The following is a 12,345-nucleotide window of genomic DNA, read 5'->3' on the forward strand; positions in this document are numbered from 1 at the left end:
TTCCAGAACAACTGTGATGAGGAGCAGGAGTGGTTTGTTCCAGAACAACTGTGATGAGGAGCAGGAATGGTTTGTTCCAGAACAACTGTGATGAGGAGCAGGAATGGTTTGTTCCAGAACAACTGTGATGAGGAGCAGGAATGGTTTGTTCCAGAACAACTGTGATGAGGAGCAGGAATGGTTTGTTCCAGAACAACTGTGATGAGGAGCAGGAATGGTTTGTTCCAGAGCAACTGTCATGAGGAGCAGGAATGGTTTGTTCCAGAACAACTGTCATGAGGAGCAGGAATGGTTTGTTCTAGAACAACTGTCATGAGGAGCAGGAATGGTTTGTTCCAGAACAACTGTTATGAGGAGCAGGAATGGTTTGTTCCAGAACAACTGTCATGAGGAGCAGGAATGGTTTGTTCCAGAACAACTGTTATGAGGAGCAGGAATGGTTTGTTCCAGAACAACTGTCATGAGGATCAGGAATGGTTTGTTCCAGAACAACTGTCATGAGGACCAGGAATGGTTTGTTCCAGAACAACTGTGATGAGGAGCAGGAATGGTTTGTTCCAGAACAACTGTTATGAGGAGCAGGAATGGTTTGTTCCAGAACAACTGTGATGAGGAGCAGGAATGGTTTGTTCCAGAACAACTGTCATGAGGAGCAGGAATGGTTTGTTCCAGAACAACTGTGATGAGGAGCAGGAATGGTTTGTTCCAGAACAACTGTTATGAGGAGCAGGAATGGTTTGTTTCTAGAACAACTGTGATGAGGAGCAGGAATGGTTTGTTCCAGAACAACTGTGATGAGGAGCAGGAATGGTTTGTTCCAGAACAACTGTCATGAGGAGCAGGAATGGTTTGTTCCAGAACAACTGTGATGAGGAGCAGGAATGGTTTGTTCCAGAACAACTGTGATGAGGAGCAGGAATGGTTTGTTCCAGAACAACTGTGATGAGGAGCAGGAGTGGTTTGTTCCAGAACAACTGTGATGAGGAGCAGGAATGGTTTGTTCCAGAACAACTGTGATGAGGAGCAGGAATGGTTTGTTCCAGAACAACTGTGATGAGGAGCAGGAATGGTTTGTTCCAGAACAACTGTGATGAGGAGCAGGAATGGTTTGTTCCAGAACAACTGTGATGAGGAGCAGGAATGGTTTGTTCCAGAACAACTGTCATGAGGAGCAGGAATGGTTTGTTCCAGAACAACTGTGATGAGGAGCAGGAATGGTTTGTTCCAGAACAACTGTGATGAGGAGCAGGAATGGTTTGTTCCAGAACAACTGTGATGAGGAGCAGGAGTGGTTTGTTCCAGAACAACTGTGATGAGGAGCAGGAATGGTTTGTTCCAGAACAACTGTGATGAGGAGCAGGAATGGTTTGTTCCAGAACAACTGTGATGAGGAGCAGGAATGGTTTGTTCCAGAACAACTGTGATGAGGAGCAGGAATGGTTTGTTCCAGAACAACTGTGATGAGGAGCAGGAGTGGTTTGTTCCAGAACAACTGTCATGAGGAGCAGGAATGGTTTGTTCCAGAACAACTGTGATGAGGAGCAGGAGTGGTTTGTTCCAGAACTGTCATGAGGAGGAGGAATGGTTTGTTCCAGAACAACTGTCATGAGGAGCAGGAATGGTTTGTTCCAGAACAACTGTGATGAGGAGCAGGAATGGTTTGTTCCAGAACAACTGTCATGAGGAGCAGGAATGGTTTGTTCCAGAGCAACTGTGATGAGGAGCAGGAATGGTTTGTTCCAGAACAACTGTGATGAGGAGCAGGAATGGTTTGTTCCAGAACAACTGTGATGAGGAGCAGGAATGGTTTGTTCCAGAACAACTGTGATGAGGAGCAGGAATGGTTTGTTCCAGAACAACTGTCATGAGGAGCAGGAATGGTTTGTTCCAGAACAACTGTGATGAGGAGCAGGAGTGGTTTGTTCCAGAACTGTCATGAGGAGCAGGAATGGTTTGTTCCAGAACAACTGTGATGAGGAGCAGGAGTGGTTTGTTCCAGAACTGTCATGAGGAGCAGGAATGGTTTGTTCCAGAACTGTGATGAGGAGCAGGAATGGTTTGTTCCAGAACAACTGTGATGAGGAGCAGGAATGGTTTGTTCCAGAACAACTGTGATGAGGAGCAGGAATGGTTTGTTCCAGAACAACTGTGATGAGGAGCAGGAATGGTTTGTTCCAGAACAACTGTCATGAGGAGCAGGAATGGTTTGTTCCAGAGCAACTGTGATGAGGAGCAGGAATGGTTTGTTCCAGAACAACTGTGATGAGGAGCAGGAATGGTTTGTTCCAGAACAACTGTGATGAGGAGCAGGAATGGTTTGTTCCAGAACAACTGTGATGAGGAGCAGGAATGGTTTGTTCCAGAACAACTGTGATGAGGAGCAGGAATGGTTTGTTCCAGAACAACTGTCATGAGGAGCAGGAATGGTTTGTTCCAGAACAACTGTCATGAGGAGCAGGAATGGTTTGTTCCAGAACAACTGTCATGAGGAGCAGGAATAGTTTGTTCCAGAACAACTGTCATGAGGAGCAGGAATGGTTTGTTCCAGAACTGTCATGAGGAGCAGGAATGGTTTGTTCCAGAACAACTGTCATGAGGAGCAGGAATGGTTTGTTCCAGAACAACTGTCATGAGGAGCAGGAATGGTTTGTTCCAGAACTGTCATGAGGAGCAGGAATGGTTTGTTCCAGAACAACTGTTATGGGGAGCAGGAATGGTTTGTTCCAGAACAACTGTGATGAGGAGCAGGAATGGTTTGTTCCAGAACAACTGTGATGAGGAGCAGGAATGGTTTGTTCCAGAACAACTGTCATGAGGAGCAGGAATGGTTTGTTCCAGAACAACTGTCATGAGGAGCAGGAATGGTTTGTTCCAGAACAACTGTCATGAGGAGCAGGAATGGTTTGTTCCAGAACTGTCATGAGGAGCAGGAATGGTTTGTTCCAGAACAACTGTTATGAGGAGCAGGAATGGTTTGTTCCAGAACAACTGTCATGAGGAGCAGGAATGGTTTGTTCCAGAACAACTGTGATGAGGAGCAGGAATGGTTTGTTCCAGAACAACTGTGATGAGGAGCAGGAATGGTTTGTTCCAGAACAACTGTGATGAGGAGCAGGAATGGTTTGTTCCAGAACAACTGTCATGAGGAGCAGGAATGGTTTGTTCCAGAACAACTGTCATGAGGAGCAGGAATGGTTTGTTCCAGAACAACTGCCATGAGGAGCAGGAATGGTTTGTTCCAGAACAACTGTCATGAGGAGCAGGAATGGTTTGTTCCTGAACAACTGTCATGAGGAGCAGGAATGGTTTGTTCCAGAACAACTGTCATGAGGAGCAGGAATGGTTTGTTCCAGAACAACTGTTATGAGGAGCAGGAATGGTTTGTTCCTGAACAACTGTCATGAGGAGCAGGAATGGTTTGTTCCTGAACAACTGTCATGAGGAGCAGGAATGGTTTGTTCCAGAACTGTCATGAGGAGCAGGAATGGTTTGTTCCAGAACTGTCATGAGGAGCAGGAATGGTTTGTTCCAGAACAACTGTCATGAGGAGCAGGAATGGTTTGTTCCAGAACAACTGTCATGAGGAGCAAGAATGGTTTGTTCCAGAACAACTGTCATGAGGAGCAGGAATGGTTTGTTCCAGAACAACTGTTATGAGGAGCAGGAATGGTTTGTTCCTGAACAACTGTCATGAGGAGCAGGAATGGTTTGTTCCTGAACAACTGTCATGAGGAGCAGGAATGGTTTGTTCCAGAACAACTGTCATGAGGAGCAGGAATGGTTTGTTCCAGAACAACTGTTATGAGGAGCAGGAATGGTTTGTTCCAGAACAACTGTCATGAGGAGCAGGAGTATCTGAGGCGCTCCATCATTGCAGTGCGGCGGCTGCTGCTCTGAAGCACCGAGACGTTCCTCGACCGTGTTGGTAGGATCTGCAGCACAGACGCTCTCTGAAGGTGAAAATTGTCTTTGTTTCCACGCTGTGTTGTTGAGGACCAGCGTGTTCGAGTGTCGCTCCGCGGTCCAGACGCGCCATCATAACGGTTCACCTCGCTGCAGTAATGCTAACGTGTTAGCACTTTAACGTCATCTTCAACGACAGTAGCGGTTATCTTGTGAGGACCACAGCATCTTACTGTGTTCGTGTGGGTTAAAATGGCTGGAGTCGAGCTGTCATCACTGGGTTGGTGCCACAGAGTGCGCGTAGCCTTCTGGTGCAGCTAACTGCTAACAGTTAGCCTCTCTATGTAGCCGCTAACAGTTAGCCTCTCTATGTAGCCGCTAACCGTTAGCCGCTAACCGTTAGCCTAGCTGTGTAGCCGCTAACAGTTAGCCTAGCTGTGGAACAAAATGTCGGCCAGCAAGGGGACGATTAAAGAGAGAATGAAAACGCAACAGAATGAATCGACCAACAGCGAACTTGTTACTCAAAACAATGATGTGATTTAGAGACATTTCAATCGACAACGTCACTGTAGAGGGAGGATAATGTCAGGCGAGGTCTGCCTTGTTTTGGTGGACGTTAGATAGCATTGAGCTAGTATTGAGTTGTTGGCTCGGGTTTAGTCTCTACATCTTGTTTCCAGTTGTCACTAAAGCATCATTAGCTCCTGGGATGTAATGTCAGCTCAGCCTCTGGTGTGAAGATGTCAGGACCACAGGAGTGAAGAGCATCACCTTCACCTGTTGGATGTTGATTGACAGCAGCTTTGATCATGACGGAGTAATAACACACTTATCTCTGTTCTTAGTTCTCTTATGGAAGACTTGAATTGTGACCAATGTTATCTAATTTCCGCATCTATTTACCTTCGTTTTTCACTTTTGAACAGGTTTAAAGGCAGGTGCTGCTTATCATACTGACCCAGATGTAGAATGAAAGGAGATTTATTTTAGCCACGACTATAGTCACACATATTATTAAATACATCCCTAACAGCCTCTGGCCAATTAGAATCGGAAAACATATTTTGCCAGTATTTTAAAAACGATACAGGATTTTTTTTGTAGTGTAAAATATGAGTGTAGGTTTATAGTCTTTTGACATTATTGCATTATTCAGAAAAGCTTGCTTCCATTGTTCTTCACTCTGAAGACACTCAAGGTTTGAGGTGAAACTACGACATACATTCTCATTATGACACACAAATGTGTTGCTCTGATAAATGAAACCCTTTTGCTTTTTACACTGTATTGTAGTTCAATAAAGCACTGGTAGCTCTGGAATCTCAGATTTGAAGGATGCAACCACATCCTAAAGAAGAACATCCTGGTGCTCAAGGGCACACATGTAGCCTGTAAATCAAACTGCCCTGAGCTGTCAGGGGAGCAGCAGTGACCTGACTTGATGTGGTTCTGAAAGGACAAACATGTCAAGTATTTTGCTTGCTCTGACAAATTCAAGGTTTTGTACCGTACATGAATACAAATGGATGACATTCTAAGACACTTTGAATCATCAGTTGTTGCTTACCATATGTATCTATACAATAATCAATGTTTTAATTATGGCATTAGAAACTCCTTATTGCTGCCCGTCAATATGAACCAGTGCACACGGCTGTCTTAAGTAACTGGATGAATATGAGTTTTAGTCAGAAAAATAATTAATAATTTTTTCCATTTCAAAGCTCAAACTGGTGGGTTTGACTTATTCTTCACATTGAATAACTTCCTTCTGTGTGTGGTTTCATGTCATCTTCAGTATCATTTGTCAACTTCATGCTGTTTCTCTGATTTGTGAGCATCTTGCTGAGGGCATTGAAGGTCATTATTTGGATTCATGGCTTCACTGTGACTTCCAAGCAAACACCTTTGAAGGATCTAACATGTTATTCTGCTCCCTCAAAGGCAGAAGGTACGTTTAAGATGTCTGATGACGGCTGCCTCTACTGATCTTGATTCAATAAATCAAGTCATCCATCCGTCCTGGATTGGAAACTTCCTGCCGCATTTGTTCATCACATTCGTGTACTTCTCCACATAACGCTGAACCTTCCTTATCGCTGATGTGTTTCATCCAGCGCTCTTGTTCTCGTCTCCATCAGAGAGGAGGCGTGTTATAAGTTGCTCGCTCAGCTTATGGAAGGTTCCTCCATGTGTGCTACGATAACTTCATGCATGTTGATTGTGAGCAGGAGCTCCTGCTTATGATCACTGGCTCCAGCTTTAGGATCCCAAAATAGACTCTGCAGTCACTGAGACATTATGGGAATTATGTTTAAATGTATGACTAACATTGGATGAATTATCATGTGCCTGCTGTAGCGTTAATTAATGTGTTTTTGTTTAAAAAAAACCAACCATTTATTAATTGCGTTTGAGTCAAATCTAGAAAGGATTTACCACCAACATGTATCATATTTAATAGTTTTATAAATGGGACAATCTAGCTCATAATTTACATATTCATTCGTATTATTCAAATCTCATCACTTGGCATATACAACAAACAATAAAAGTATTTAGTGGCTGTTTGGTTATTTTTATCTCTTATGTTGCCCCTTTTCTATTGAAGCATGTGCTGATGTTAATCATTCCTCCTTGGAAACACTGAGTATTGGTCCATGTATGTGTGTTTGTGTATTCAATATTATCTTCTAACACATAATAGATATATATGATAGATAAATGTATCATTTCTGAACCAGTTTAACTAACTAGGAATATGAGTCTTTAACCAACAAACCAGAGACGCTAGTAAAGAGGTGCATGTTGTGACGGATGAACATGATGCTCATGTGCTGCTGAAGTCGATCCAACATCATCTCTATGTAGAGAAGAATCTGTTCTTGTAATTGTTTTCTAAAATGAGCCTGAGGATATTACAGTGGAAGTAGTACACACGGCAGTATTACCTCTTCACCCGTGTCATCAGTCAATTATCAATATCTAAATGGCAACATGAAGAGGAGCGAGGGTTCAAACACTCCTTCCTCCTCATCACCTCGTGACAGGTTTCATGACTCACGCTTGTTAAAGGGCAACACAGACATGTTATTTAAAGAGGGGTGATGATTTGTGTATCTAGTGGCACCAAGCGAGACCCGCTTCATCTGATATGTTCTTCCTGCTCCAATTACTTGATGTCTTCTGTGGCTTCCTGTTAGTCAAGTGTTTACTTGTCAGTGCTGTTGACCAGCTAAAGAATGATCCTTTATTTGAATCTGATCAATGTCAGGTTAAACACACACCATCCTGGTCATTAAGCTTGTGACTGAACTTCATGCTCGTTCCTCTGAGATAAGTTGAAGGAAGTCGATGGATTAAGCAGTGGTCCCCACCACTGGACCAGCGCCCTCTACCGGTCCATGAAGCATTTGTTACTAAGCCACACAAAAACAAAAAATAATTTTCTGTCTGAGAAGATGGTTTGGTCGATTAGATGAATGTACAGTGTTTTCTTTTGAATAAAGACTGTATCTCTGAAGTCATTTAAGCTCTCAACGCATAAGTGCAGTTTTTGTTTCTGTCATATCTACTCAAAATATCATCCTAGTGAAAATGAGTAAAACACAAACGGTATTTGGGAGCATTGTGTTGCAGAGAAACTAGTCCGGTGCTCTCGTTGATTCTGCGTGAGATGTATTTTTCATGAATGATCCGTCAGCCTGTAAGAATGATATTTTAAAGTAGACGATACAGATACAATCCACATCCCTTTGGTAACAATGTTGTGTGTCCTTGCATTGAACCAAGTTTTTTTTCTGTCACCAGCAAACTAGTTTTGACAGCACGGATGAAAGCTGCTGAGGATAAGCTTCATTTCCACACTGTAGTTATTAGAAGTATTTCAAGGTGAAGAATAGTCACCGATGCGTTTACAAATATAAAACATGTTAAAAGTCATGTGTGTGCTGTAACAACGACATTGAGGATTTATCCTACACTGACTTGTGTCAAGTTGTTAAAAGGGGTTTGTATTGTTAGTGCACTAGTTGACTTTATTTCAAAACGCATTAACTTTGAAGTTCAGGTTTTACTTTTGTAAAAAAAATTGTATAAAAGTCTCTATGTTTATGTTCAAAATACAAATGAACGAAGAGACTATTTTTCTACATTACTCTTTATTTATACAAAAGTATAACTTGAGCTTTAAAGTTGATGCATTTGAAATAAACTCAACCATTTGTTTACTCTCTTAAACCGAGTCAAAAATTAAATAAAAATGCCAGTTAAACTAAAAACGTCACCCACGAATTGTTTAAAACCAAATCGCAAGAAATGCACTCCTTTAAAAAACGAATCTAATGACGCTATATAATCACTTTGTCTTTTTTAAAGATATCCTATATTTTATTGTATGCTTCGCCTAAATCCACTTCCATCAAAGTATTTATGGCACAACGTTTAAAAACTTTATACAAGCTTTTGACTGTTAAATAAAGTAGAGAAATGAGAGTGGAAAAAGGGGACTGTAGTTTTGTGTTGATGCATGTGTTGTGTTGAGCCGTCTTTAACCGCCTGAAGAGAAGTTGAACTATGTGTGGAATCCGTGGCTTCTGTCACACACTGCTGTGAGGGATGTCAATTTAACTTAAGCTGCGAGTGTGTGTGACGTGATCATTAGATCTGCAGTGTAAGGTGTAAGCACAGATGTCAACATAAGTATTTGAAAAATGTCATTTCTATCGGTAATAAACTGCATCATTGAACTAAACATGCTAATAACAAATGAAAAAATGCTATTAGATTATAATAACATGTGAATGTTGTCAACTGTTCAATGTGACTGGAGAATAAATCATGTGTTCATAATGTTGACGCCGTGACAAATGTTTAGAAACACTATCATGGCAGGTTTGTTTGAAGTAAAATCAGGAAAGCTCACTTTCTAATAACATTTTGACTTTTTGATGAAGAGATTCTTAGTCATGCTTGCTCTGGAGAATGTCGAGTTAACTCTTGTGTTTTATGAGGGTCAAGGTGACAACAAATGTTAAGGGTTAAAAGGCCACCCTTTTGCACATAACACTTTATAATGTTTTAATATGAGGAAAATAACTATTATTCAGGGTTAATTCATCGATAAACAGATCCAAAAGAATAACATTAATTCTGTTTTATTTAATTATTTAATTTTTATAAACCTTTTTTTTAACCTGAATCAACGAGTGTTTATTTAATAGAAATCGTCTTGTGTCTCATCTACTGGCTTCTTTCAGTGATCACGGACAATACAAAATGATAAATGTGACTCGGATCTAAATCTAAACTGCTTTGATTTCTCATTCACATGTAAGATGACGGCACATGTTTGACGTTGTGTTGTGTATCACCCCAGTACAGGTGAGCTTGAGCCCTGGCTTACCTGCACTGGTCGTTCTCCAAATGTATTTGTTTGGAGAACTTCCTGAAGGTGTCAATGATTGGAATCATGTGTCAAATCAATAACGTAAGGAGACGAGTAAACAGTTCATGGCAACAATAGAGTCTGTGCCTGGAATTTTTAAAATCTTTAATAGTTTTTGGCTAATGTTGGCGTAACAAATGTAATTATAATGTGTCTCAGGCCTCGTGACTCTGATCTGACCCGCCTTGAGGTGGACTCTTGTCACTGGATCAGTCATTTGTGTAGAAGAGAGAAAGGGACACAAACGACAGAACCTTCACTGAAAGGATGATCCAGGTTGACGTGACTGACAGAAACTGACGAGGATCGTGGCTCAGAAACCAATAACAACGTGTCCAGTTATAGCAACATAAATGTGAGGTTTTCTCTCATCACGCCCTCTGATCCGCTGGTTTCTAATTATAGATCCAGTCGTCATAGAGCTGAAACAGCTGCAGTCGCTTCTCCTTCACACGTTTGTTCACCATTGAGATGTTTCCTGGTGCTCTTTCCATCACTGGTCGTGAGAAGACGTTCCAGGACGAGCTTGTGTTGGATGGTAGAAGAACGAGAGGTTCTGTGCGAGGAGAAGCGATGGGTTCTGCTGTGGAGCTGCCGGCAGCTGCAGGGTTAAGTCCGATACAGCACTTTACACTGCGGGTGGATGTTGGAGTCGAGAGTCCCGTGCTGTAGTGGGACTGCAGATCCCACACACACTGTTGCCAAACCACAGGGATTTACTTGGATCCCGAGAGCATGAGAGGGAGGAGGCGACATGTTGGACATGTTGCCGAGGACTCATGAGGAGGAAGGAGTCGGTTTGAACGACTCACCTGCTGCTAATTGCAGTGGTTTGTGAGCGAAGGACGGAGGAGGAAGGTGGGGCTCAGTGACCCCCCCTCGCTGCTGTGCATCTGCAGGACTGTTTCAGGATGAACTCATGTAAGTGTTTTCACTTCAACGCTCACTAACATATGTTGCATCAAAGTGAATTAAGGATCCAAGAGTCGATCAGTTCCAATGAGACATGCTTTGTTTCTATAGCCAGTGATGGTCGCAGTGAAAGATTCATGTGTAGCTTTATATCACCATTTCACTGGGATCTCTATTTGTCTTTGGAACCTCCTCGACCCACATGAATGTTTTCAGCATCTGTCAGCACTTCATGCTCTTGGATTCAGTTCCTGAAGTCATCGATCCGTTGGTTCTACTTGTTTGTATCTTCACAGCTTGTGTTCTTCAGACGACTGATCAAAGACTGGTTCATGCTAAATTAAAAAAAAACATGCAAAGCAAATACGACTTTTTACCAGTCTTACCTTTAAATGATCTGATAATGAAATCTGGAATCCTTCATATTTAAAACACTGTATGAATCCTTGTGTTTAGCTTTTGCTCTTCAGTCAGTCTGGGTTTATTTACTTATACATTATTATTATTCTTATTATTCTACATTTTGAATCAATTAAATAAAACACACCATTAATGCATAATAATTGTGGAAACCTCATAACATACGCTTTAGATTTAAGTTAAAGCAAAAAATAAAAACTACATTTGGGATCAGAACCAAAGTCCACTTGGGTGGTTGTTCAGGTTTTTGATTTGTTCAAAACAATGTTTCCATATGGTTTCAGACGTCCTTGAGTTGAAACAGAACCAGAGTTAAACTCTCAGTATTCACCAGTTTACCTCGCGCTGTTGCAGCATCAACGGCTGAATTAATGAGAACTATTTTGGTCTCCCTGAGCGGCCAGAATTGATTAAGTTTGTGCCTCATCCCGAAACCATCCTCAACAATAGAGACTGTTAAGCTGTTTAAAGCTGTCTTTGCACTTTTTCATGTCCACTGATGCTGGCGTGTGATTCCTGATCAGATGTAAATATTTGCACTTTGGATTCATGTAGTTTTACTGTTTATTAAGCAGCTATTGGATGGTTTCAGAATCAGGGGTTGCAGTGTTTGTGTTTACTGACAGTTTGAAGATCAGTTGCTCACGTTCACAGCCAACAAGATTCCTGCCTTCATAATTATTATATTATTATTATTATCATAAGACCAGACAAAATATGCCAGACGGCTCCAAGACTTCCCTTAATCCTGTGTAACAGTTGAAAATATTTGGGAAATCATATATTTCCCAAATATTAAGATTTGTCTGAAAGAAAAAAAAAGATGAACAGCCCAGAATTAGACAATATTTAAAATCAGTTTTTCTATGTGAACACTAATAAGGTAAGGTAAGGTAAAACTTTATTGATCCCTAATAATTAATCATAACTAATAATAAACAAAGGCTGAATGAATGAAAGATAAAAAGAACACGTTCTGACTCTGTGGAAATACAGACATTTACGTCTCACTCTAAATAAACTTACATAAACTACTGATGTTTTTTAGTCTAAGATTATTATTTGTATTCATATTGTTGCCAGAACTGATCATAAAAAGATCTTAGAAAGTCTGCAGCCTTTTCTCTCTGTTGTGTCGTTGCTTTAAGTCACTAACGGTGTTTTTCTCTCGTCCTCAACTCTGGACTCGTGTCTCATGAAACCTTTGTTGTACGAGTCCCAGATCCTCCGGTGCTTCAGTCCATCTGTGTTTTGGTGTTGGCTCTCAGGTTGCCTGGTTGTAATCCTCCAAGCATGACCTGGTGCCATGTGTGTCTCCTCAGCGGCGCTGCTGCCAGCCTTGGCTCCGGCTGGTGGCATGAGGCTTATGTTGGCGCCGCTTGTTTGCTCATGAAGGATCCAGAACACATCCAGCACAAAACTCATCAGCGCTGAATGCTGAGGCGACTGACTTTGAACTGATGAGTTCACATCTCTAGTCATGCGATAAAGTTTCTGTTTTCTTGCGTTTTCTTTTACCATCATCATCAAAAAGCCGTTTGAATGAAAGCCTTCAAGAATCATGTTCTTTTGACTACACATGCTCATGAACCATAATAGTCTCTTTTTAGAGCCTAGACTTTATTTTAATGGTCATAATAGTAAGAATCAACATATGGGTA

General features: G+C 41.5%; 1 protein-coding gene across 5 annotated transcripts in view; it reads left to right on the top strand.

The window, feature by feature from the left end:
* Positions 1-12,345, top strand: part of tjp1b (tight junction protein 1b) — a 91,947-nt gene that overhangs the window by 49,070 nt on the left and 30,532 nt on the right. Inside the window, exon 1 of one of the 5 annotated variants that reach the window (XM_087797189.1) lies at positions 3,800-3,956. The exons of the other annotated variants lie outside the window; for them this stretch is intronic. The gene's annotated coding sequence lies outside the window, so the exon portion shown is untranslated. Of the gene's footprint in view, positions 1-3,799; positions 3,957-12,345 lie in introns of those variants that run through there. 5 annotated transcript variants of the gene reach the window in all.

Source organism: Callionymus lyra, chromosome 8 (assembly GCF_982586985.1).
Source record: "Callionymus lyra chromosome 8, fCalLyr1.hap1.1, whole genome shotgun sequence".
In the NCBI taxonomy this organism is placed as follows: domain Eukaryota; kingdom Metazoa; phylum Chordata; class Actinopteri; order Syngnathiformes; family Callionymidae; genus Callionymus; species Callionymus lyra.